The sequence below is a fragment of the Canis aureus genome, chromosome 4 (genome assembly GCF_053574225.1).
Source record: "Canis aureus isolate CA01 chromosome 4, VMU_Caureus_v.1.0, whole genome shotgun sequence".
NCBI classification, from domain to species: Eukaryota; Metazoa; Chordata; class Mammalia; order Carnivora; family Canidae; genus Canis; species Canis aureus.
The window spans coordinates 19,770,564-19,794,839 of record NC_135614.1 but is presented as its reverse complement, the minus strand read 5'-3'; the positions used below and the strand labels follow the sequence as shown (position 1 = coordinate 19,794,839).

The 24,276-nt window shown below is 35.7% G+C and overlaps 1 protein-coding gene and 1 long non-coding RNA gene across 9 annotated transcripts in view; one reads left to right on the top strand and one right to left on the bottom strand.

The window, feature by feature from the left end:
- CTNNA3 (catenin alpha 3) overlaps positions 1–24,276 on the top strand; it is a 1,688,099-nt gene that overhangs the window by 1,018,824 nt on the left and 644,999 nt on the right. The gene's annotated exons all lie outside the window — the stretch shown is intronic.
- The window catches only part of LOC144312260 (uncharacterized), an 88,170-nt gene continuing 73,057 nt past the window's right edge, over positions 9,164–24,276 (bottom strand). The window contains exons 4-6 of one of the 2 annotated variants that reach the window (XR_013377764.1): positions 17,880–17,918; positions 14,889–15,141; positions 9,164–9,200 (exon numbers count right to left, since the gene is read on the bottom strand). This is a non-coding gene — a long non-coding RNA (uncharacterized LOC144312260). Of the gene's footprint in view, positions 9,201–14,888; positions 15,142–17,879; positions 17,923–24,276 lie in introns of both variants that reach the window. The other variant, XR_013377765.1, reaches the window with a different exon arrangement.

Below are 24,276 nucleotides of genomic sequence, written 5' to 3'. Positions count from 1 at the left end.
TGGGAGCAGCAAAAAGAGCTAGTAAGTAGTATGATGCTAGATATATTTTGAAAGAAGAACTGTTAGGATTTTTGGTTTATTGGATGAAGAGTATAAAGACAGAGGCAAGGCTAACTGCAGTTTCTGACCTGAGCAACTGGAAGGATAGGAATTGCCATTAATTGAAATGAGGAAAACTTAGGAGGAGCCTATGTCAGGGAAAACCGTGAAATTGGTTTTGAACGAGATGAGTTTAAATTCTTATTAGACAGCCAAGTAGAGATGTCCAGTAGTCAGCTGGACATATGTAAATTTGAAGTTTGGGTTGCAGGTATAAATTTAGAAGTTTTATTTAAAGCCATATTGTTAAAAAAATAGAAAAATAAAAAATAAAGCTGTATTGTTGGTTATTATCAAGTTAATGAGAATGGATAAACAAAAGTTTAGATCCAGTAACTAAGTCCTGCGGCATTCCAATGTTAAGTAGGAAGATAAAAAGAAGTATATAAATGAGACCGGGGAGACACAAAACTAATTAAAGACAGAACCTAGATTTGAACCCAGGTCCATTGGGTGCCTCTAATTCTAATTTTTTTTTTTTTTTTTTAGCTGGCCGAAACCCTAGTTTATTTCAGCATCAGCAACATCTTAGCCATCACAAAAATAAACTCTACCAAGGGCGACAGAAGTCTCTATAGTGAGGCTAAGGGCTCAGCTGCCAAGTGGCAAACATCAGAGGGGTGCATGGCGGGCATTGCCCAGGCAATAAGTTAGGAAGCAGTGGGGCTGGTGGTGGTGGCATGTGCGGGCTGGGGCCTCACTTCTGGGCAGGCACGAGGTCATCGATGGAATTAGAGGAATTAGAGGCACCTAGTCACTATTCTACATGGCCAAATTTGCTATTATAATTACTAATCTCTATTATTTCAAAGCCCTATCCATTTCTAGAAAAACATGCTACTCAGTACACAAGGTACCTGAGTTAATATGCCTCAAAAAAACAAAACAAAACAAAAAAACAAACCCTAAAAGATGAGAAGAAAAGTAATGCATAGAATGAGCTTTATTTTGTATGTCAAGCATTATGCCTTGTCCATTATAGATAACATCTCATTTTAATCCTCATTTTAGGCTATTATGTTCCCCATTTTGCAGAAGGATTTGAGGTCCACAGATTTTAACTACTTTCTCAAGTTCATTCAATTAAGTGGCAGAGTTGGGATTTCTACCTAATTCTGTTTCCTACTATTTTACACTTCATCATCTATACCATCCTGACTCAAACTAAGAGAAAATTATCACTGTAACAAACAACACTGAAAAGCATAACAGATAGCCACAGTAACTGTTTTGTAGAATAGGTGGGCTCTTCATGTGGCTATTTATTGTAGAAACCTAAAAGAAAGCCAGTATCATAAAACTAGATTATAGTTCACATCATAAATAAAACATGCTTGAATTCTAAATTTAGAAAACATTTTGTATACATTCACACTCTCTTATCAGGGCCCCTTCTTAACCAACCAGCCATTTCTGAGATGGCAAGTTGGTCATTGATATCTGCAAGGTTTAGTCCCCAACTCTTGTCTCACTATCACAGCTCCAAAAATAATAGCACTTTGAAGGTTGTTCCTGAAGAATTATAGAGGGCCCAGACACCCTTAGGATTTAGAGTAGAGGTTTGGAGCCTATCACAGGGTAGCCTGTCCCCAACTGCCTCAAGAATCACATATATTCAGTTAAAAGAAGAATATCAAGCAATATTGTGAGGATCTCAAAGAACCACACTGGCACCTTGAGGTATACAAGTGGACTGAAAAAGAGCTTCTCCACACCTTTAGCCAATGCTGAGTCATCAGCTGTGTGAGACAGTGGGCAGGGGAATCTTGGTACCCAAGGGGATAGGTTAATTCTCTAGTCTCTCTTGGAACCAGAAATATTGCCATAATAATATTTTTGTTCCTAGTAGCATGCTGTTTTTGTTAAATCCCTCCATCTACATGGATTTTTTATAATAATTAGTTATTTATTTGAGAGAGAGAAAGCACATGCTCCAGGATGAGCATGAGCAGGGGAGGGTAGAGGGAGGAGAAACAGACTCCCCCTTAAGCAAGGAGCCAAATGCAGGGCTGATCCCAGGACCCTGAGGTAATGACCTGAGCTGAAGGCAGACATGTAACTGACTTGAGCCACCCAGATACCCCAACATGCATTTAAATTAAATGTACCTTGAAAGTGTGCACTTGATAAGTTTTCTTAAGTCTCTTCTAACAAAAAATGGTTAGAAAATGTGATGGAAACAAAGATACTAGTCACTAAGTGGACAAAACTTCAGCTCCTTCCAGGAATCTTAGTGTAGTTCTCCCCCTCATTTCATATATGTTTATGCTCAAATTTACCTCTTTGGAGAAACCTTCTCTGTCTCTATTTAAATATCCTCCTTTGGGGTGTTTGGGTGGCTCAGTGGGTTAAGTCTCTGCCTTTGGTTCAGGTCATGATCCAGGGGTCCTGGTATCTAACCCCATGTAGAGCCCCCCACGTGTGGGCTTCCTACTCAGCAGGGAAGTTTCTCCCTCTGTGCTCTCTCTCTCTCTCTCTCAAATAAATGAATAAAATCTTAAAAAAAAAAAAGTCTCTCTCCTAGTCAATCATTATCTCAAAATCCTACTTCATTTCTTACTCAAGTATTATATATCTACTTGAATTGAACTATATATTTAAGTATGGTCTCACTTACTATTTTGTGGTTTACCTACCAAAATGTAAATTCCACAAAATCTAGGAATTTTTTTTTTTTTTTACATTTTTCTTGTTCAGTGGTATAGACCCAGTTCCTAGAGGAGTTTCAGTAATGTTGTAGGTATTCAATAAATATTTGTTCATTGAATATATGTTGGATGAATGAAAAAAGAAAAGGCCAGGAAAGGGAAGGAAAGAGTGAAGGAAGTAGAAAAGAAGGAAGGAAAAAAAAGGAAGTAAGGAAAAAAGGAAGAGAAAAGAAGGAATAAACAAAGAAACAGCAAAGAAGACAAAGACAGAAATGGTTAAGGTAGGTACAGATGCTTAGGCATCCTGCATTAGCCATGCTTATTCTTTTCTCAGTTTTTTACCACATTGTAGCTGCACTGACAGGATTTGCTAAAAAGATATTATAGACACAGAAAGTTATTCTTTTGCGGTCTATTTTCAGAATAATCCCCCCTCCCTGAATGGCTCGGGGATTTAAAAGATAATTCATTCTCCCATATCCTTTTAGTTATGTATTCTTGATTATCATACCATTTAAAGTGTTTATTTGTTTGTTTATTTATTTATTTATATATTTTCTAATTGCTTATCCAAAAAATAGTATCTTTTAGAAACAGAATTTTAGAGTTGATGGGATTCTCCAATCCAGCCCCTGATTTTACAAATGAATAAATCAAGGCTGCAAAGGAGAGAGGATTGTTTTGTTAATCACAAGTAACAGAAGCAGGACTCCAAACCAGGTCCTCTGACAAGTTACGGAGAGCAAGATGAAAGTTGTAAAAAAACAAAACAAAAAGAGTAATGTATCTCTCCATATTCATCAGACAGATTAATGTAAATTGAAAGGGATACACATCTCCATGATGAATATATGCATCTCCATCTTTGTTTTATATTACAGCTGCTCACTGCCAAAATTTCTGATTGGATTTGCTCCCAACAATTGGCAGAAAAAGAAGGATAGGGACTCAAATGTAAATATTTCAACTGTGATGTTGCTATGGGCAATTTCCCTCCCCAAATTGTTAATAAGCAGGCCTAATTGCATGACTATCTCTTCGATACACTAGCTTTGTAAAAAACAACCTTTTTTTTTTTTTTTTTTTTTTTAAACAATCTGATTTCTAGGTAGCAAAACTGTGGAGGGATTTTTTAACATCCTTTGGTGACTAAGGCTGCCATATGTTATAAAAAATGGTTGAGAGTCTACATTTAATTAATAAAATATAATTTGTAGGGAAACAGGCTTGCGGTGGTTCATAAAAACTAAAATATGCATGTATATTGCTCGAGAATACAGAGCCAGATTTGAGAGGAATTGCAAAGGTTTATAGCTATTGGAGAAGGGGACAGATAAAGGACAGTGGCTCCTGAGTTGAGGATCTGTTATCTGCTTCAAAATATGATGGTCATCTTTGCAAGATTCACTGTATGTATTAGTGGCTGCCTACGATACCTGTAGATCATGATGGATTGGCATGCTGGCTGTATCTAATTGTTGCATTCCAACATCCCAAACAAACAAATAAACAGATAAACAAAGTTACCACATTGCCAAACGAACAAATAAACAGACAAAGTTACCACATTGAAGAAAAAGAACAACACAGTGAAGTTGCTATAGATTAGAAAATAGATTTATAAGGCAAGGTTCCTAAAGGCAGGCCAGGATCAAAATTCAAAATTTGCTATCTAAAACCTGTAGAGAATATTAGAGCTTTTCAATAAAGGTGGCAGCCAAATCAAGGCTCAAAATGTCAAAATATTGCATGGGCCCTCTGTTGGCATCAGATCCAGGCAGAGACCATTGTAAGTCTTAGCATGCATCTCCCTTATACCTTCTTTAAAGAGAGAGAAAAGAAAATCTTCTTATTAAAACTGGCACTGCACCAGAAACATTGACCTCTGCTTACAGAAGAGCTTCAAAGTCTCTTGTTTGAGCTTTTCGCGTCAATGTGTGAGAGCATGAAATGAGGGAGATATATGGATTATCTCTTAAAAGCTTCAAAAGGATAATTTTGGCAGGAAACAGTTTTTGCAATTGTTTATAGGATATTTTGCTTGCACTTGGGAAAAGGCTACATTGCAAGCTAAACTCGCTTCTCTCCCTCCACCATCCCTCTCCCCTCCCTCCTTCAGTCCCTTTGCCATCTCTTTTCCCCACTCTCATCTGAATTATTAGAGCTCCTGAAGCAACTGAAAATCTTGATCTAACAGACTTGGCACAGCATTATTTCTTATCTATTATATCCAAATATTGTTGTCATGATGATCCAAATGCTTTATATATCTGCCAAATGGTCTTACTCTGAGGAGAAAATTAAAAAGTAAATGTGTATTGTGTGTTAAATGCACACTAGAGGCAGACTTTTCAGTATTAAAAGGGTGATGAACTTCTCCTGGGCCCACCTGTCTTCTCTGCTCCCCATATTCGAAAGCCTTCCGAAAAGGCCCTTCTCTTGGGTCAAATTCCAAACTCCTAGGCTGCTGTAACTTCACTTGTGAAGCTGCTCCTTCGACTTCACCGATTTCTCCTGGCTCCAGAAATCTTCATTCCTATCAGCTAAATCTACCTCCTTGCGGCTTCTGCCTATTAGTTTTAGTTCTGCTCCCCGAAGCCACATAATATTAGTCTAATTCCTTTTCCATATGGTAACTATTAAAGTCTTGAAGTAAGAGTTATTTGCTGCTGCCTGTCTTATTGAGGCAAAATATCCTCAATGACCAAACCCCTCCTCAGATCTTAGAGCTTCTGAACCCTTCACTGTCCTGCTCACTTTCCTAAGGACATGACTGGACATGACTCATAATCACTGTTCCAAAATTCTGCCGCTTTGTAGCTGCTTGACCTTGGAAGAATTAACCTCTCGGTGCCTTTATTTCCCTCATCAAAACATCAAAAATAATAAAAATACTGACCACTTGTATATAATAATCACATAAAACATATGCTATGTTTCAAAAAAGAAACAAGAAAAATCTTTCTTTTTTTTTTTAATTTTTATTTATTTATGATAGTCACACAGAGAGAGCGAGAGAGGCAGAGACACAGGCAGAGGGAGAAACAGGCTCCATGCACCGGGAGCCCGATGTGGGATTCGATCCCAGGTCTCCAGGATCGCGCCCTGGGCCAAAGGCAGGCGCTAAACCGCTACGCCACCCAGGGATCCCAAGAAAAATCTTTCTAATCAGCCTTGCATATGCCTTTAAAAAAGTAGCTGTACTTGTTGTTCATACTTTTTTAAAAAGATTTTATTTATTTATTCATGAGAGACACAGAGAGAGAGAAAGGCAAAGACACAGGCAGAGGGAGAAGCAGGCTCCATGCAGGGAGCCTGCATGGGCTCTATGTGGGACTCGATCCCGGGTCTCCAGGACCACGCCCTGAGCCAAAGGCAGGCACTAAACTGCTGAGCCACCCGGTTGCCCTTGTTCATACTTTTTACTTTATCTCCCATCCCATTATAATCAAAATCCCATTATAATAAAAAATCTGCCTTACCCTCTATTAAAACTATTGCAACATTTGAAAAACTATCATTCAATCACTCCTTCAATTTTTTTTTTTTATTTATTTATGATAGTCACACAGAGAGAGAGAGAGGCAGAAACATAGGCAGAGGGAGAAGCAGGCTCCATGCACCGGGAGCCCGACGTGGGATTCAATACCGGGTCTCCAGGATCGCGCCCTGGGCCAAAGGCAGGCGCCAAACCGCTGCACCACCCAGGGATCCCTCAATCACTCCTTCTAAAAGGACTCTATTCTCTTGGCATCCATTATGCCACACCCTCTGGTTTTCCTTCTACCTCTCTACCTCTTCCCTGTTAATATGTTTCGTGGATGTTTGTCTGCTACCAGTTTTAGTATCTTTTAAATTTTGTCCTAGATTCTCTTCTCCCAAAGAGAAGTCTACACACCTTCCATGTCAAGCTCATTTATTCCCGACTTAAAAACCTAACTGTATGCAAACGGATCTTTAAATACATGTCTCTCGTCTATTTGTTGGTGGTTTTCTTTTTTTTTTCCGCTGGAAGTAACTACAAGTCAACACATCCACAGCAGTATTGTCATGTTTCCTTCTACTCTTACTGCCAAGCGTGATCTTTTTCTCCAGTTACCCCTCAGTGATTGGCATCTATGTTCATCTGGTTTCCCAAATAAAAAGGCTGGGATCATCTTTGCCTCTCTCTAATCAATTTTCTTGGATATAGGTAGAATAATTCTTGTAATGTATAATCTTAAATTATCAGTGCACTGCAGAACACTTTTCGGTGGCTCCTCATTACACCTATGATGAATTTAGAATAAGAGTCACTTGTCTCCAAGAGTCACTAGGTAGCACTCACATGTTCAACACTTTCTTAAGATCCTGGCCACAATCTACAGAGCTATCTTGGGTAAATTCTTTCTCTATGATGGTATATGAGTTGTTAAGTTCTGAACTTCTGTAGAACTCCATGACATTAATTCTTTCTTTCTGATGTCTGTCTCGCCCTCTTCTGTCAGATGCTCATTCACCATGGCAGACCAGAAAGATTTCCCACAGAGCTTTTGAAGACTATGTGGGCAGCTCAGGGGTCCCAACCCCAGATCAATGAAATCAAAATCCCTGGGGGATGGACCCAGGCAGAAATCTTTTATAAAAGCTCTTTTGGTGATTCTAATGAGCTGCCAAGGAATAAAAAAACACTGGTTGAGAATTTCTAGGATAGGGAAGGATGCATAAAAGCAAGAATCAATGGGATGGAAATATGGGATTAAGCAGACAAAGAAGAATCATATCAAAGGTAAAATTTCTTTTAACCTTTGTAGCATTAGCTGCTCCAAATTTTTATAGGATACTTACATCTTTGCAACTGGCCAGAAAGGGTGCAACTTAGTTCTGTAAGCCCTATGCCAATAGTTTATGTATTTGCCATTTTTCTAGCTCATTAACACTTTGCCACTATATATATATATATATTTACCACTGGTTTTTAAGCAGCATACCCCTTACCACTTTTCTTTTAAGTTTTTAACTTATATAGATTTCTTTTTAAAACTCTGTATATCTCAGCTACTCTTAAAAATTATTCATATGTTATCTACAAGCTGAAGCCTTTTAGTTTTCCTTCCCCCAAGCTCAGTTAACAACCCCAGCCTGCCTCTTCACAAAGCACTATAAACAATTACTATTTATACTTAACTTTCCTGCATTTTGATTTTTGTTTGTTTGGTTGTGTATCAGTTTCTCACTCTTGACTGTGCTATCCTTAAAAGCAGAAAGTGCTTGGTACATAACACATGTGCAATAAATATTTCTGGACTGAATGATTAGATGAACAGATGATGTATACTTTGACTCTTCTGGCTTATAGTATATGCAATTTTACATGTTTATCTTTGGTTTTATAAGATCCATTCATTATTTTGCCAAAACCTGAATTGAGCACATCTTATGTGGGAGGCCCTGTGCCTGGCACTTATTTCTATCTTAGTTTTGTCCATTTTATATATATTTAAATTTCTTAATGGAGTTTGAGGTATATTCATATCATTTTTTATGTTTTCCTGCTTATGATCACAGAATTTTTTTTGAAAGCCTTCAAACTCTCTCAAATTGCCATCTTTTATAGAATTTGAGGCCATGGAGTTATATCTTTTTCTGAGCTTTTTGAAATCCACCATACCATCCATTTCCATATTTGTAGCTGATAGAAACTCTAAAGTAACAAGATAACTTTGCTCAGGGTTTTCACAGCTTCAATCACAAATTCTTTGTGATTGGTTAGCATGGGATTAGAAAATCACTTCTCTTGTTACTGCCCTTCCATCTAAGCAAGACTTGTCAAGGACACTTTATGTCATTGGGAATCCAGTATGTAAATAAAGCTCAGGTGACTGGTCTGTACTGCCTTAGTTCCAGAGTCTCCATAGGAAAGCCACATTCCTTCCTTCCTTCTTACCTAGCAGTTTACAGGACACTCAATAAAATCATTTTCTTTCCTTCTCCTTTACCTTTAAAAGTATATGGATTTAAGCCAACTGAGTGACTTTCCATTTCTCCCTCCCACTAATGCAAGATGAATTAATTCTAAAAGATCTGCTGTGCAGCATAGTCACTATTGCCAATAATACTGTATTGTTCACTTAAAAATTTGTGAAGAGGGTAGATTTTATTTTAAATGTCCTTACCAGGCACACATATATATGAGGGAGATAAGGAGGTGATGAATATATCTATTACCTTGATTGCAGTGATGGTTTCATGAGTGTGTTAATATGTCCAAACCCACCAAATTGTGTATATTAAATATATCAGTTTGGGCCTATCAATTATACTTCAATAAAGCTGTTTTTAAAAAGATATTACTTCATACACTTAAGAGGTATAAAAATAAAGTAGATAGCTTTAGCAGACCACTAACTCGATATATATATTACCATACAGTCATACCTTTATTGATAGCCTTCTATCTTCCTTCTGCCCCTACTGCCAAAAACAAACAAACAAACAAACAAAAAACCATAAAGTCAGTACTTTTATAAAAAAGCCAAACCTTCTATTACTGTATTAGAGTTATAGGTTTCATGCTGACAATATTTTGTGATGGCTGTATATTTAAATTTTACTCTTTTGTGCTGTAATTTCATTTATTATTTATAACCGACTCATCAATTGTGCTTTGGTGTACACTCATTCACATACACACACATCCACGTGTATGGTTTAAATAGACATCCTCTTTTCTCATATCAATTCTTTTCACCCTGAATTAGTGTATTAGGGTTTTGTTTTGTTTTGTTTTGCCAATGCCATAACATCACCTGCATTTGCTCTGTTATGATAGAACATTTCTCTTTCCTTCTCCAATTTCACTTTATAGTCCCCATATGGATAGGTTAAATGCAATTCCTTAGAAATCCAAGCAAGTTTCTGTAGACGTAGATACACTTATTCTAAATTTATATGGAAAGGCACAAGCCTTAAAATAGCTGAAAGACTCTAAGTGAAGGAGAATAAAGTGGGAGGAATTACCCTACCTGATATTAAGTTTTTACCATATAGCTACAACAATCAAGACAGTGTGACATTGGCAGAGAAATGGATACATAGATCAAAGGAACAGAATGTAGGATCCAGAAATAGACCCACACAAATATGCTTAGCTGATTTTTGACAAAGGTGCAAAACTAATTCAATGGAGGAAGGGTAACCTTTTCAACAAATGGTGCTATAGCAATTTGATATCCATAGGCAAAATAAATGAACCTTGCGTGAAGTCTCACACCACCTACAAAAATAAATTTAAAATGAATCATAGTCAAATACAAATAAAACTTTTAGAAAAAAAAATATTAGAAGATCCTTCGGATCTAGGGCTAGGCACAGAGTCCTTTTTTTTTTTTTTTTTTTTTTTTAAGGTTTTATTTATTTATTCATGAGAGACACAGAGAGAAAAGCAGAGACACAAGCAGAGGGAGAAGCAGGCTCCATGCAGGGAACCCGATGTGGGACTCAATCCTGAGACTCCAGGGTTACGCCCTGGGCCTAAGGCAGGTGTTAAACTGCTGAGCCACCCAGGGATCCCTAGGCAGAGTTCTTAGACTTGATGCCCCACTCATGAACGAAGGAAAATTGTTAAATTGGATCTAATAAAATTTAAAACTTTTACTCTGTGAAAGTACATGTGAAAATGATAAAAAATAAAAGCTATAGATAATGGTAGAAAATATTTGCACTGAAGTACAAACATATCATAGAATACTACTTAGTAATAAAAATAAATGAACTATTGATAAATATAACAAATTGAATCCTGGATGAATCTCCAGGAAACTATGCTGTGCAAAAACAAAAACTAAAGACTAAAAAAAAAACTCAAAAAGTTATATACTCTGTGAATGCATTTATATCACATTTTAAAATAATAAAATTTAGAAATGGTGGGCAAGATTCATGGTCCTGTGAGATTTGGGGATAGGAGGGTATGCATATGGTTATCAAAAGGCAACATGAAAGATTATTATGGTGGCATTGGAATTATTCAGTATTTTAACTGTGGTGGTAATGTATAGAATGTATAGGTGTAGGTGAACATACACAGGTGACAAAATTATATAGATCTTAATACACACACACCCACACCCATACAGCCTCACATACAAAGGGTATAAGAAAAGCTAGGCAAATCAATATAAGATTAGTGGATTATATAGTTAATACCCTAGTAGTATAGTTTTATAAAATGTTGCTATAGGAAGAAAGTTGGTAAAGTTTACAAGAAATATCTCTGTATTATTCCTTACAACCACATATGAGCTTGTAAATATCCCAAGAAAGATTTAAATTAAAAATTATTTTAGATAATTGTATAGTATTATATTATGTGAACACACTATATTTTTGTCATTTTCTTTTTGTGGAATGGTTGAAGTATGCTCTATTGGGGTTAATATACATCTTGTACTTTCCTCATGGTATACAATTTGTTTAAATATGTCATGATTTGGAAATAAAAGAAGTAGAAAAAGTAGATATAACCAATATGCAATAAAAGCAATGGATCTGTATCATTTTTAAAGTGGTCAATTTTGAATTTGTGAGGACAGACAGAAAATACTCATAATTGTCAATGAAGTGAATTAATAAATATTGATTTACACCAGAGAGGACTTAGTATAAAGTATCTGTTAGATCCTTTTATGTGTTACAATGGATGAAAAAAATATATAGCAGGAGATGATAGGAAATTGTCAACTAGTTATAAAAGGCAATAGTTTAGCCCAGATACCTGTTTCATCTATATGGTTTGGTAATGACAATTCTAGTAGAAAAGAAATGTCCATAAATAGTCTCCCACATAGAATTTATGATGCAAATACAGCTTTGCTTACTAAAATTTTCAATTCCAAACGAAATTTTGACAAGGAGTAGATGCATTTAAGGAATGAAGATTTGAAGTACATACTATATGCTTGGTGTCACAAATAAGGTCATCAGTTACACAGAGGGACAAACCTGCTATCTTCATGTCTGAGCCTATATATATTGCCTTCAGATCAACATAAAAAGGAAATATTTTCTATTTGGAAAAACAAATTTATTTGGATATGAGGACAAGGTGGACCCCTAATTGCTATTGGTAGGATTTACAACCTTATCTTCTAAATTATATGATTATTGTTGTTTTAAAGCACTAAATTTTGGGGATGCCTAGGTGGCCCAGTGGTTGATCCTGGGGTCCTGGGATCCAGTCCCTAATCAGGCTCCCTGCAGGGGGCCTGCTTCTCTTTCCTCTGCCTATATCTCTGCCTCTCTCTGTGTGTGTCTCCTGAATAAATAAATAAAATTAAAAATAAATAAATAGGGATCCCTGGGTTGCTCAGCGGTTTAGCGCCTGCCTTCAGCCCAGGGCCTGATCCCGGAGTCCTGGGATTGAGTCCCACATCAGGCTCCCTGCATGGAGCCTGCTTCTCCCTCTGCCTGTGTCTCTGCCTCTCTTTCTGTGTCTCTCATGAATAAATAAAATCTTAAAATAAAATAGAATAAAAATAAATAAATAAATAAATAAATAAATAAGTAAATAACTTACTAAATTTGGGTATGATTTATCATTCTCCATTAGCTAACTAGAACACCTCTGGTTTGTTATTACATGATTTTTATTATCACCTGATTATCTCTCTATCAGCTATCTGTCATCTATCTATCTATCTATCTATCTATCTATCTATCTATCTATCTATCTATCATCAATCATGCTTTACTTTGCATATACGATTTAAAAAGCTCTGAAAGTGTTCTGCTTAAAGAGTTGAGTGTAGGCACAAATTGTTCCATGAATAATCATTAGAACTTGTCTGGGTGTGTCCCTGGGATTCTAAAGCTGGGCCTTCAATGGCTGAGATATTGACCTTTTCATGTTACTGAAGGAATCCTGCAAGGATGCCACTTCAGAGTTAATAAAATAAGTACTTAAGCATGTGCTAATAAAGTTTTCCTTGCCTTTTACTCTCTAATCCATGTACACCAAAGCTTATTGTTAACCATAGGCTTTCAAAGCATTTCAAGATGTTTATTATATGTACTTTTGAAAATGGCAGGCATTTATATTTATCACCCTGTTTTGAAATACTTCTAGCCAAGGGAATAGTAGAGCTCAGATGAACACACAGGCGCTTGTATTATAGTTATAGTACACTGAATAACAGTGGTAGGTTAAGTGCATTGTAGCAAATTGAAAAGTGGAGATATGCCAGTGCAAATATGTTGGCAGAAATTCAGACCCTGCAACACTCTGCACAACCAGTGTGCAGGGTGAGTGATTTTCTACCTGACCTGCTGATTTTCTGTGAAGAGATTCAATATTGCTTAAATGACTTAGTCATATTTTCTAGGTGGAGGGAGTGCAAGATTTTATTTCAGGGTGTATGTGTGTGTGATTTCAAGAAATATTGCCACTTCTACTGGAGACTTTTCGAAGGAAATGAGAATTTCAGTTATCATTACCTGATACTGTAGTAGTTTACACATGGAAAGTTAGGGAAAAAATGAGCCCGACTCCCAAAAAATCTAGAAGTAAGCTGCTGTCTTGATCTTTGTTGCATTTTATCTGCATATCATGACATTGAAGTGTGAGGTATCTGTTCCCATTTACCTACCAAGGTGCTTTTTCACAAAAGGAGGCAAAAGGCTCAAGTAAGTTCTCTATGCTCAAACCTTAGCCTGGAATTGACAGTTTTACAATTTGACTCGTAAACCCAAATGTGTTCTGCTATAGTTTTCCTTTGTTTACAGAGTCCCTAGAAGGAATTAGAAGACTGCTGGTTAAAAGAAATACTATCTTTGGCACACATTTTGAAATATTTTTAACAGAGGGACAATAATGCTGACCATCCCTATTTTGTCAGAAGCATTATTAACTGTTGAGACTCATTAACATTCCTAGGGGAGGGTCCTGGATTCCACACCTAGCAAACTAGTCTCAAGGTATTTTTCTCATTTTTCATCACAATTAAAAAGAGCAATGGACACATAGTAAATGTTTCAAATCTATAACTTTTCCTGTAATTTTCAAATTTTTTTTTAAAACTGCATTTTTAAGAGATCAGATAATAACTAAGATTAGCATTCCTGTTATCTAATGGTACATCACAAACCATCACAAAATGTAGTGACTTAAAACAACAACAGTCATTTATTACCCCTTTAGTTTTCTGTGGGTTGAAGGAGTTGGAAGCCCTTGCCCAGAGTCAAGGTGAAGGAACATAGACTCCACCTCTCAGTGGAAAGAATGTTAGACTCCTTTTTAGAAGAGCATATGAAATGAGATATATATTAGTGTGACCATCTTTAGAAAATACAATATGCCCTGGGAAGCAAATTAATTTTTCTTAAGGAAAGTTCACAGAATTGGTGACTTCATCAAACATATAAATGTGTGTGTAATGGATTTATATCATTAAATTTAATATGGCATTGAACATCTCTCAAAAACATTAAATCAGCATTCAAAGGAATTATTCTAATGACTATAATTTTCTTTCCTAAGGAGAAGACAGAATTTACCATTTACAAAACTGTTACATTTCTTTGTTGTTATAAATAACACTTGACTACACTTACACATATATTTCTAGACAGATTCCTTCATTGTATCATTTAGGATTTGCATTTGGCTGCAAGTAACAATCAACTTAAAAAAGAGGCCTCGCACCCTGGCTTATCCAAAAGTTTAGGAGTTGATGATTGCTGGCAAAAACCCATTTGTTCAATGATGTTTTCAAGAGTCTGAGGTGTTCTGGTTGTTTGCTATGTTAGCTTTGATATTGCGGACATTCAGGTATCTTGTCTATATGATGAGTGATATAGGGAGGAAGACAAAGGGAAAATGTCAAAGGAACATATCCTAGTGAATCTTGGAGGAAAAAATTTCCCTCTGGGGAATTATGCCTAATGTCACTGGCACATGGCCAAGCTGAACAACTGGGAAGACAGTAATTTGTTTACTAGGTATTTTAGTTTTCTTAAATTAGTTCCCTGGGAAATAGACTGTGATACAGAGAATTGCATGCAGAAAGTTTACTGGGGTGTGATCTTGGGTGATAAATCTGTAAGGAAGGAAGGACTGGAGGGAGGAAGAAACTAGCTTACAATGTGGTTCAAATAAGATCTCACCTGATTTGTTAGAGGTTCTGGAATTCAGATGGCCTTTGAGAATTGTCACAAATTGAGACAAGGAAGCTAAGCCTTTGTGGTAGTAGCTCAGACTGTCATTGATTATGACTGAAAAGGGCATTACCTTGGGGAAGGTAATTTCCTACAGCCAAGGGCAGTCCCTAGTGAGGGACTAAGCCGTAAGTGGTCAATAGCAGATTATTGAGTGCATCGATTTTGAAGAAAGGATCTGGCTAGAGCTCCACAGTATGCACTAGAGTTGCAGAAAAGGCAAAAAGAAAGAGGATTTGAGAGTATGCATTGAGTAAACCAACTGGTCAACACTTACAGTATATTTACTCTTGAACCATGTTTCACAAAAAAAAAAAAAATTACACTAAGCACATTCATTTTAAAATTACTAAGTTTTTGAATAAAGTATATATATGTATATATATATATGTATGTAGCGCATATGTAAAGAGTTCATCTGTAGTGTGATGACTATAGTTCTAAAGTTTCTAAACATCTATAGTGTTTATAGTTTCTAAACATCTATAGTGTTTTTACAATGATAGACATTGTAGAAAAGAACTCTTTTTTAAATTACCCAGGAGTTTTACATGATTACAGTAATAAATTAAAAGCGACACATATGAAGTAGAGAATTTGACTTGGTGATTTATTAGGGTCGATTTTACTTTCACATACGTACTTATTTAACCATAAAGTGACACACAGTATTGGAATGATTCTAGTTCCAGATTATATCTTATTAAACTAGTATGAACTCCCAAAACAGAGTGTGTACCTAGTGACTTCTAAATAGATGCTTCAATTTTTTTTTTCCTGGAGATTTTGAAAGAGTGGAGAGTTAGAAGGACTTGAATCTATATTATTGGATAACACTCTAAGAGATATATGTGATGTGTTACCACTAGCCTGACGTATTTGAGGGCACAACTGTAGGTTGACAATGAGACAGACCCTGGAGGTTAGTCATCTGTACAGCAAATGCTATAAGTAAGATACAAGATAAAACAGAAAGAGTTCAGTCTCTGGATCCCAATATCCATACTGCCATTTCTCTCTCTCTCTCCCTCTCTCTCTTTAGTTATACTACTTCACATTTTCATAAAGCAACCTCCATTTCATCTGTATCTATTAGAGTGAAGATCAATCTGAGTTCTTTTTACTGGATCTATTTTTAAAAATAGCAACAGTCACTAGGATGCAAATCTTGAAATAATGTTTTTCAACACTAGTTCAAACACTCACTGTAACTCAAAATATTTAACTGGATTAGCAACTGTAATTACTTGTTCTACAGTTTAACTAATCCACCACAGCATTTGAGTCTTGTCCCTCAGGTCTTCACAGCTCCCAAACGAGTGATTTCTGGTACACTTACTGCATTATGACAAAAAATTCTACTATTCAATTTATTAAACATAGCTTTAAAACTAGCCCCTGGCTTACAGATTCTATTAGCAAAACAACAGGAAATGAATTATTCACCAAAAGAGAAAGCAGATACATGTGATATTTTTAAAGTACAAAGAGAAAACATCCCATATTGTTTATACGTTATGTTTCACTTACTCTGGAGACAGGGGAATGGAGAAGGGTGAGGCAACTCAGAATCTGCCAGATGGCAGAATTGGTGAGAGGGGAACAAAATCGTGAAGAGAAGGAGTGAGGAGGGAAAAAAAAAAAAAAAAGATAGTTCAGAGCCCAGGAATTAATAAAGACCACTCCACTATGGTGCCTGGAGGTTCTAGAAAGGGCCAGCGGTGATGGCGGCTGTATATTGATTATGTAGAGTGAGGAGTTTAGTTTAAGAAATGAGAAGACAATAGGGTGGGCATTGAAAAACGAGGATTAGGTGTGGAAGATGAATGGAGGAAGAGAGAAGGGCGTGGCATTAGTCTACTTAGGGGAAAAAAAAAGAGCAATAATTTTAAAGTCCATTGCTGGAGGAAGAGGGGGAAAAACCCATCCAATTGATAAAAACAGGTTGAATGTCCTGGGAGAGAGGAGATAAAGCATTGCATTTGACTTGATAGTGACCCTTAAAGATGTCTGAGAAAGAAATCTAAAAGTCATTTACGGAAGAGATTTCTAGTTCTTAATACTATAATTCAGCATTTAGGGAGAAATTATGAACAAAGGTTAGACGTGGGATTTTGCTGAGTTAAAAACCTCTGCAGAGGAAGCATACAATGGCATTACTCAGATTTCTCTTGGAAATGTTAAGAAGTGGCACAGGTGACAGCCTTGTCTTGTTCCTCCTCTGGTGGAGGTGATAATGAGCAGTCAGGGTCCAAAAGATAGGCTGCTGGGAGGAAGAGAGATGGGGTACCTGGACAAAGAGTCATTAGCCCTCCAGTAATTCAGTGATGGCTGTGGCTTTATACAGGGAGGATAGCTGCAGGTTAGTGTTAATGAATCAACAGGAGAGAGAGATCCAAGGTGTGGCTGTGTTTTCCAAAGCTCCACAGCCTGAGGCAAGAGGAATCTGAAGGAGTCAGAGGCTGGAGGTGAAGTAGGACTCTAACTGCAGCACTGAGAAATGGCCTGGACCTTTGTTTGGCATCCTCTTGTTCTTGTTGCTAAGCGTCCAGGGCACTTTGTACTCTCCTTTTTGTCTGAGAGGGAGGCACTCATAAAGGTTACCCTCTCATAGGTGAGAAAGCCCACCCTCTGCCCCCAAGAGCCCGGAAAGAAAACAACCCATCTCCTGATTTCTGGAACAAAACACACACTGAGCAAGGCCAGAACACTGTGGGGTTTCTTTGCTCGGAGGCTGAGCCTGACAGCATTTTGAAAGGCTCCAGGTGCAGTGCAAGCAAGCCAGCTCCCAAGAGCAGGGTCAACTGGACTGGCTGATGGAAAATGTTCTCCAACTCCTGCAGCTAGGATTTAAAACCTTGAAGCAGTGCTGGTGAGGCTCCAGCCCCAGCTCTTGCAGCTGGGTGGAGCCATGTAGCTGATATACGTGGGTCTACTTACAGTGCTGTGCTGCTTTCTTGGATTTGATTCAAATTTGGCCTTACTGGAGATAAAAATTGAAAACAGTAAAAAAAAAAAAAAAAAAAAAAAAAAAGGAAAAGAAAAGAAAACAGTGAAATACATAGGAATTGGTGGGGTGAAGATAGAAACACAATCATCTAAAATTTAATATTTTCTTCAGTAACATTTGTTTTCATTAGAACATTCATTATTTGTTAAATATCATTTTTTATTTTACTTAGGAATTTCTGATTTTTACTATCCAGGAATCTTCTGATATTGGGATTTATGAAACTCTTATGTTTCCTATTCACATGTATCTTTGAATAATGTAATTACATTCATAGCTTAAAAACCAATTCATTTGATATATAGATACTATCTTTCTTTAAGATTCTTTAAAATAATCCAGCTAGATTTTTTAAAGCTTCATTGCACTATTTCCTTACTCCGATGCCCATCAGCAATTAGTGTTTTACTTATTTGGTATCTTGTTTTTGTGTCTTTATATCTAAATATTTGATTTCTTGAAGCTTGGGAACTGTTTTCCCCCCCCCATCTTCTATTCTTCCTTGAGTGTATAGATTGGATACATACATAATAAATATTTGTGGAATGTTATTGTTGTCTTTAGCTCTCTGTAAACACATTAATAATAACCTTCAAAGAGAAGACAATGTGAAAAATATTTTAATTGTAGTGTTGGCTTAAATGCATTCAATTTGACAGAGACTCTATGAGCCCCATTGCTTGTGAAGTTAGGAACTATAAAGAGGGTTAAGATGGTTTCTGTTTTTAGGGTTTCACAATTAATTAATATATTGGCTTGCTGTAATTAAGGAAAGTTAGTAAAACAAAGTGTCTCATTCCTCTGTTTCTCTCCTCCCTTCTGGAGCTATTGGGAACCATTAGTAATATCAAGAAATACTGCTAAGATTGTATGGCAAGTATGTTATCATTATCATATCCTCTAATGACAGCCAGTATTCACATTATGGACACAGCATTTCAGTGCTGTAGAGGTAGCAGGAGTAGCTAAGATCAAACATGTAATAGCTTGTTTGCTTGCCAAACTTAGAGGGATATAAGTCATTGATTTTATTTTCCTCCTATATCACATTGTTTAGCTATACTTCACCATTTACTACGTAATTTTTAAAAAGATTTTATTTATTTATTTAAGAGAGAGAACTCACAAGTGGTAGGGAAGGACAGAGAGAGAGGGCGAAGCAGACTCCCCACTGAGCAGGGAGCCTGACTGGTACTTGATCCCAGGATCCTGAGATCACAATCTAAGCCAAAGGCAGAAGATTAACTGACTGAGCCACCCAGGGACCCCATTCTTATATAATTTAAATCCAGAACTCATCTAAGGCACTCTCACAGGATTTGGGGAGCCCAAGGATGAGGGGTTATGGAAATCATAGTGTTTAATACTAGTATACTGATTTGCATATTTTTGCTGGGGCCTTCATACACACATACACAGTCATGCTTACTTCACTTCCACTCTTCCATACATATGTACACACACTTTCTCTTACACATATTGTGTTCTTTCAATTTGTCTTACTTGCTATGGGTTGTTTATACTGAGAGTTAAAAGTCTTTCTCTGGGATTATAATTCATAATTTAAGATTATTTGCCTATTTCCTTCAAAGTTAGAATTTAACTTTTGTCATAAGCAGATACCTACAAGAAAAAAATTTGCATAAATTATTATTCCGCTATCTTCCAAAATAAAAGCTGTCAGCAGATTGATTGCCAACTGTCATTCTACTAAGAGACTCCTTCTTTCATGAAAGTGAGGACTGTATCTAGGTGTGGATGTCTTGATTAGAGAATCAGGTGGTCTTGGCCATCTCATCTATATCTGCAAAGCTTATACGATATGATTCAATTAAATTTGCGGTGTAGGTATGACAACTTCGCTTTCCCTGATGACATTTGAATAGAGTGATATGTATAAAAAATGGTGGCTTGGAATTTAACTAAAAACTTTACATTGCTTTAGCACATTCTCTCTGTCTTTAAGAAAATCAGTTCTCTTTCTGCCACTTGAGACGTCAGGTCACTGGTCATAAAATTACTTTGAAATTTTATGTCAATTTCAATGATAGTGAAGGCCAATTATAGTACTTTTTGACATATGCCCTTTACACACTGATCCTATTAATAAGGACTTATTGGACCTGCATACTTCATATTTATGCTTGACCCTCAGCAGACAACAAAGTATATCACCAGTTCAGGAAACAACACTTGATCTTGTCTTTAATTTATAGTTTAGATTTGCATTGTCTCTTTGGTAGTTAAATCGATTTTATTTGATGCCATTTATTATATTACATTTACTTGACAGGTGGCACATACTTTTATCCCTTGGGTGATGATTCTGAGGTGAATAATAGCTTAATTCAGAGCGGGACCTTGAGGAAACTGTCTAGCTGGTTTTACCATTATAATTTACATTGTGTATCAGTATGGTGTGTGTGTATTCATATACAGTTATATATTGTTCCAAAATAAAAGATGGGAAATGTGTTTGGTAAAATGAGGTTCTTAGAGCAGTATACATTGCAGACCTCTATTTAGGTTCTGGAACATACTTCAGGTAATTTATTAGGAGGAGCACTCTAACAACCAAAACTGTTTAAGTTACTTGTGTGTGTGTGTGTGCGTGTGTGTTTTCATCTCATTCCTTCTGCAATTACACAACCTGACACAACATATTCAAGCCTGATTCTTAGAACAACATTGACATATGTCCACTTAGACAAATGAATATTTTCATCTTTAATGACTCACTGGAGAGGAACAAGAAGTTTGAATGCAAATTTGCATAGAATTGGAAAATGTGGGTAAAATAAGAAAAGAAAAAACTTAGGACTATTTTATAATCCCCTTGATCAATAGAAGCATCACCTTGAACCTGCTGCAAACAAACTAACACACAGACACATACATGCATACATACACTATGTATAGAATACCTTTAAGATTCCAAACAAATGGAATTTTTATTTGTTGTTAAGGTCACTTTTGGGTGGTCTGAATTTGTCATTGGCAATGGGCTTTGATTCATTTAATATTTGCCATTATATTAAATAAATTAAATAAATGAGATAAAAGCAGTGCCTGGTTCTCCCATTCAAATTATTATCCATATTTGTGAATCATCATTTTAATATAGCAGTATCTGAAGCAATAACCACTATTTTCTATCTAGTAACATTTACTCATACATATCTGTATTTTCTGGAAAATCTACTTTTATTTATTTATTTTTTTTGGAAAATCTACTTTTAAATGGTTTCAGATCCTCAGATTTTGCAGTGTCATGATTAATATGATCATCTTAATTGATATTAAAAGTTCAAATAAAGGTACAGAAATTTTATATTCTCTTCAAAATTAAATTTATTTGATTTTTTGCTTATAAAAATGATTCATTCTCATTATAAAAACTCAAATTATAAATTTTTAAAAGTGTGAAAAAGGAAAGTTGAAGCTATCTTGAGTCTTACTTCTCAGAGGTAATCACAATTACCATTTTGGTGAACAATATTTTAGATATCACACTTTAGTACACACACACACACACACCCATTCATCATCTTTATAAATGAGATCATGTTATAAAATCTGTTTACCTTCTCAGTGGCATGTTTCTCAGTCAAAACATATAGAACTATTTCATCAATCATCTTTTTTTGTTTTTAATTAGATAACTATATAGTGAAAAAAATACTTGGAAGAAATTCATGCAATATAGAAACATGCAGCTAAAATGGAATGCTTCTCTTTTTTTTTTTAATTTTTATTTATTTATGATAGTCACACAGAGAGAGAGAGAGAGGCAGAGACACAGGCAGAGGGAGAAGCAGGCTCCATGCACCAGGAGGCCAACGTGGGATTCGATCCAGGGTCTCCCTGGTCACACCCTGGGCCAAAGGCAGGCACCAAACCGCTGCGCCACCCAGGGATCCCATGGAATGCTTCTCTTTATGGCAATAACAACTTTTTTCCCCTTATATAACTCATGTTAATTTGGGGGGTTATCACTTAGACTTTATATTTTGCATTTATACATAATTATAATACATGATTTTTTTAAAATAGGAATACCTTTTGCATATATTCTATAATATTTTTACTTAAATTATAGATGTTTTATGTTAGAGATTTTTTTTTACTTTTTTTTACAGAATCATAGTATTACATAATTTAATATATTGTCCATAGATCAATATTTAGATTCCTTTTCACTTTTACAAGTGAAGTTTCAATGAACCTTCCTGTGGCTATTTGTTTGTTCATATATACAAGTGTTTCTGAAGGAAAGATTACATTAAATTGAATTGCTGCATTTTTGCAAATTTTAAATTTTTATACAGCTCTCTAGAAAATTGGCCATTTACCTTCCAATCACTTCCCTATACCTTCAGAAATACTGAAAATTATCAAAAATTTTAATTAGTGCTAATATGACAAGGGAAAAATGTAACTTTCTTGTTTTAGTTGTATTTCCTGCCTGATAGATCAAAAGGCATATTGGGAATCTTTTAATATACTTAATTGTATTTCCTATGTGAAGCGTATGTTTGAACATTTTATCCATTTTTTAATGCCCCCTTTTCCTTATTGATGTTTAAGAATTACTTATGCCTTAGGGATACTAATCTTATTTGGGTTATACTATACCGAATACTTTTTGTTCATCTTGACTTTAAGTTTTTACTATTTTGAAATTTAAAAAATTTTATCCTGTGACATATGCCAGTCTTTGATGTACATTGAACTCCCCCATCCCTCCTCCAAGCAGTAGCCAATTGGGCCATCACCATTATTTTTTCCCCATCACTCTGAAAAGCATTAAACTTTAATGTGTTTTAATTACTCACTTACTATACTTTCCTGTATTCTTTTTTGTAAATCATCTTTGCTCGTCTTTCACATATTCTTCCCGATGTACATTAAAATTATGCTAACTTACATTTAGATCTATTAAATTAATAGACAGGAAGAGTTGAAACTTTATTTTATAATATTGAGCATTTTCATTCAGGAATATGATATTTTTCCCCATTTATCCAGTTGTTCTTTTGTGTCATTAAGTAAAATTTAATATATACACATATGCATATCACAATATGCACATATGTATGTATATGATATAGTTGTACTATATCATAGTACTAGTAGTTGTACTACTATGAAATAGTTGTACTGTTTCTTAATAATTTTTATATACCATGAAATTTATAACCCTAGTTGCTACAATGTCAGACATTAGGCTACTAAAATTTTATTTTTTGCTAACTGATGTAAAGAAAAGTAATACATATTCATCCTGAATTAAGGCATGTTGCTAAATAGTGATAATAGCTTTTCAGAAAATTATCTTGCATTCTTTAAGTAGGCAATTTTGTCACCTTCCGTATAATATTTGCAGTTATCAGGTATTTCTCAGGTTCATTTGCATTGACTAGAACCTTGAGTAAAATATTTATAACCTTAGTGATAGTGAAAATGCTTATCTTAATCTTGACTTTTGAGCAGGATATTTGCTGTAAATTTCTGGAATTTGTGTCAAGAGTGATTCCTTCTAGTCATATCTCACTAAGGTTTTTTTGTTTCTTTGTTGGTTTAGCTTTCTTTTGCCTTAATTAAGAATAGGCATAAAACTATCATCAAATGCTTTTCTGAAATCCGTTGAAATATAGCAAAACAAGGTATCTTATAGATAGATTTCCCAGTTTATTCGTAGGGTTTATTCCTAGGGTAAACCACATTGTCTTGCTGTATAATTATTCTTTTATTACATAATTAGATTTAAGTTGCTAATATTTTATTTAGAAACTGCTTGATAGCTCTGCCCCCTGTCTAATTCCTACCTAATTTTGTTATCAGGTTACATAATCCCCAACAGGCTCAGTCCTAGGCCTCTGAGAGAGGCTTGTCTGGAAACAAAACATGAGTTATATTATGTTCTGCAGGAGACACCAAAGCTCCTGGGTTTGTTGATGTCAGTTATCATACCTCTTTCCATTTGCCATACTTGCCAGCATTTGGCAACCAGCGTGGGCCATTTGAACAATTATTTTACTTGATTAAAAATAAATTAGTTAAAAGCTAAGTTGTGACTCTTCAGTTGTTTTCAATTTGATATCTTAAGTGAAAGTAAAACTTAAAGAAACTGCCCCCCAAGCTTTGTTTAGTATGATGACCATACTAGAGGAAAAGTGTATTACTTTTCTTTGAAGTCCAACTGTCTAAAGCTTTGTGGAATATTGAAAATTAATTTCAAAGGGAGATTTGATTTCTCCTTGCTTGCTTGTCCTGAATTTCTGCTGTTGTTACCTTCCTCTAAGGTCCATTTTTCATTCTCTCTTT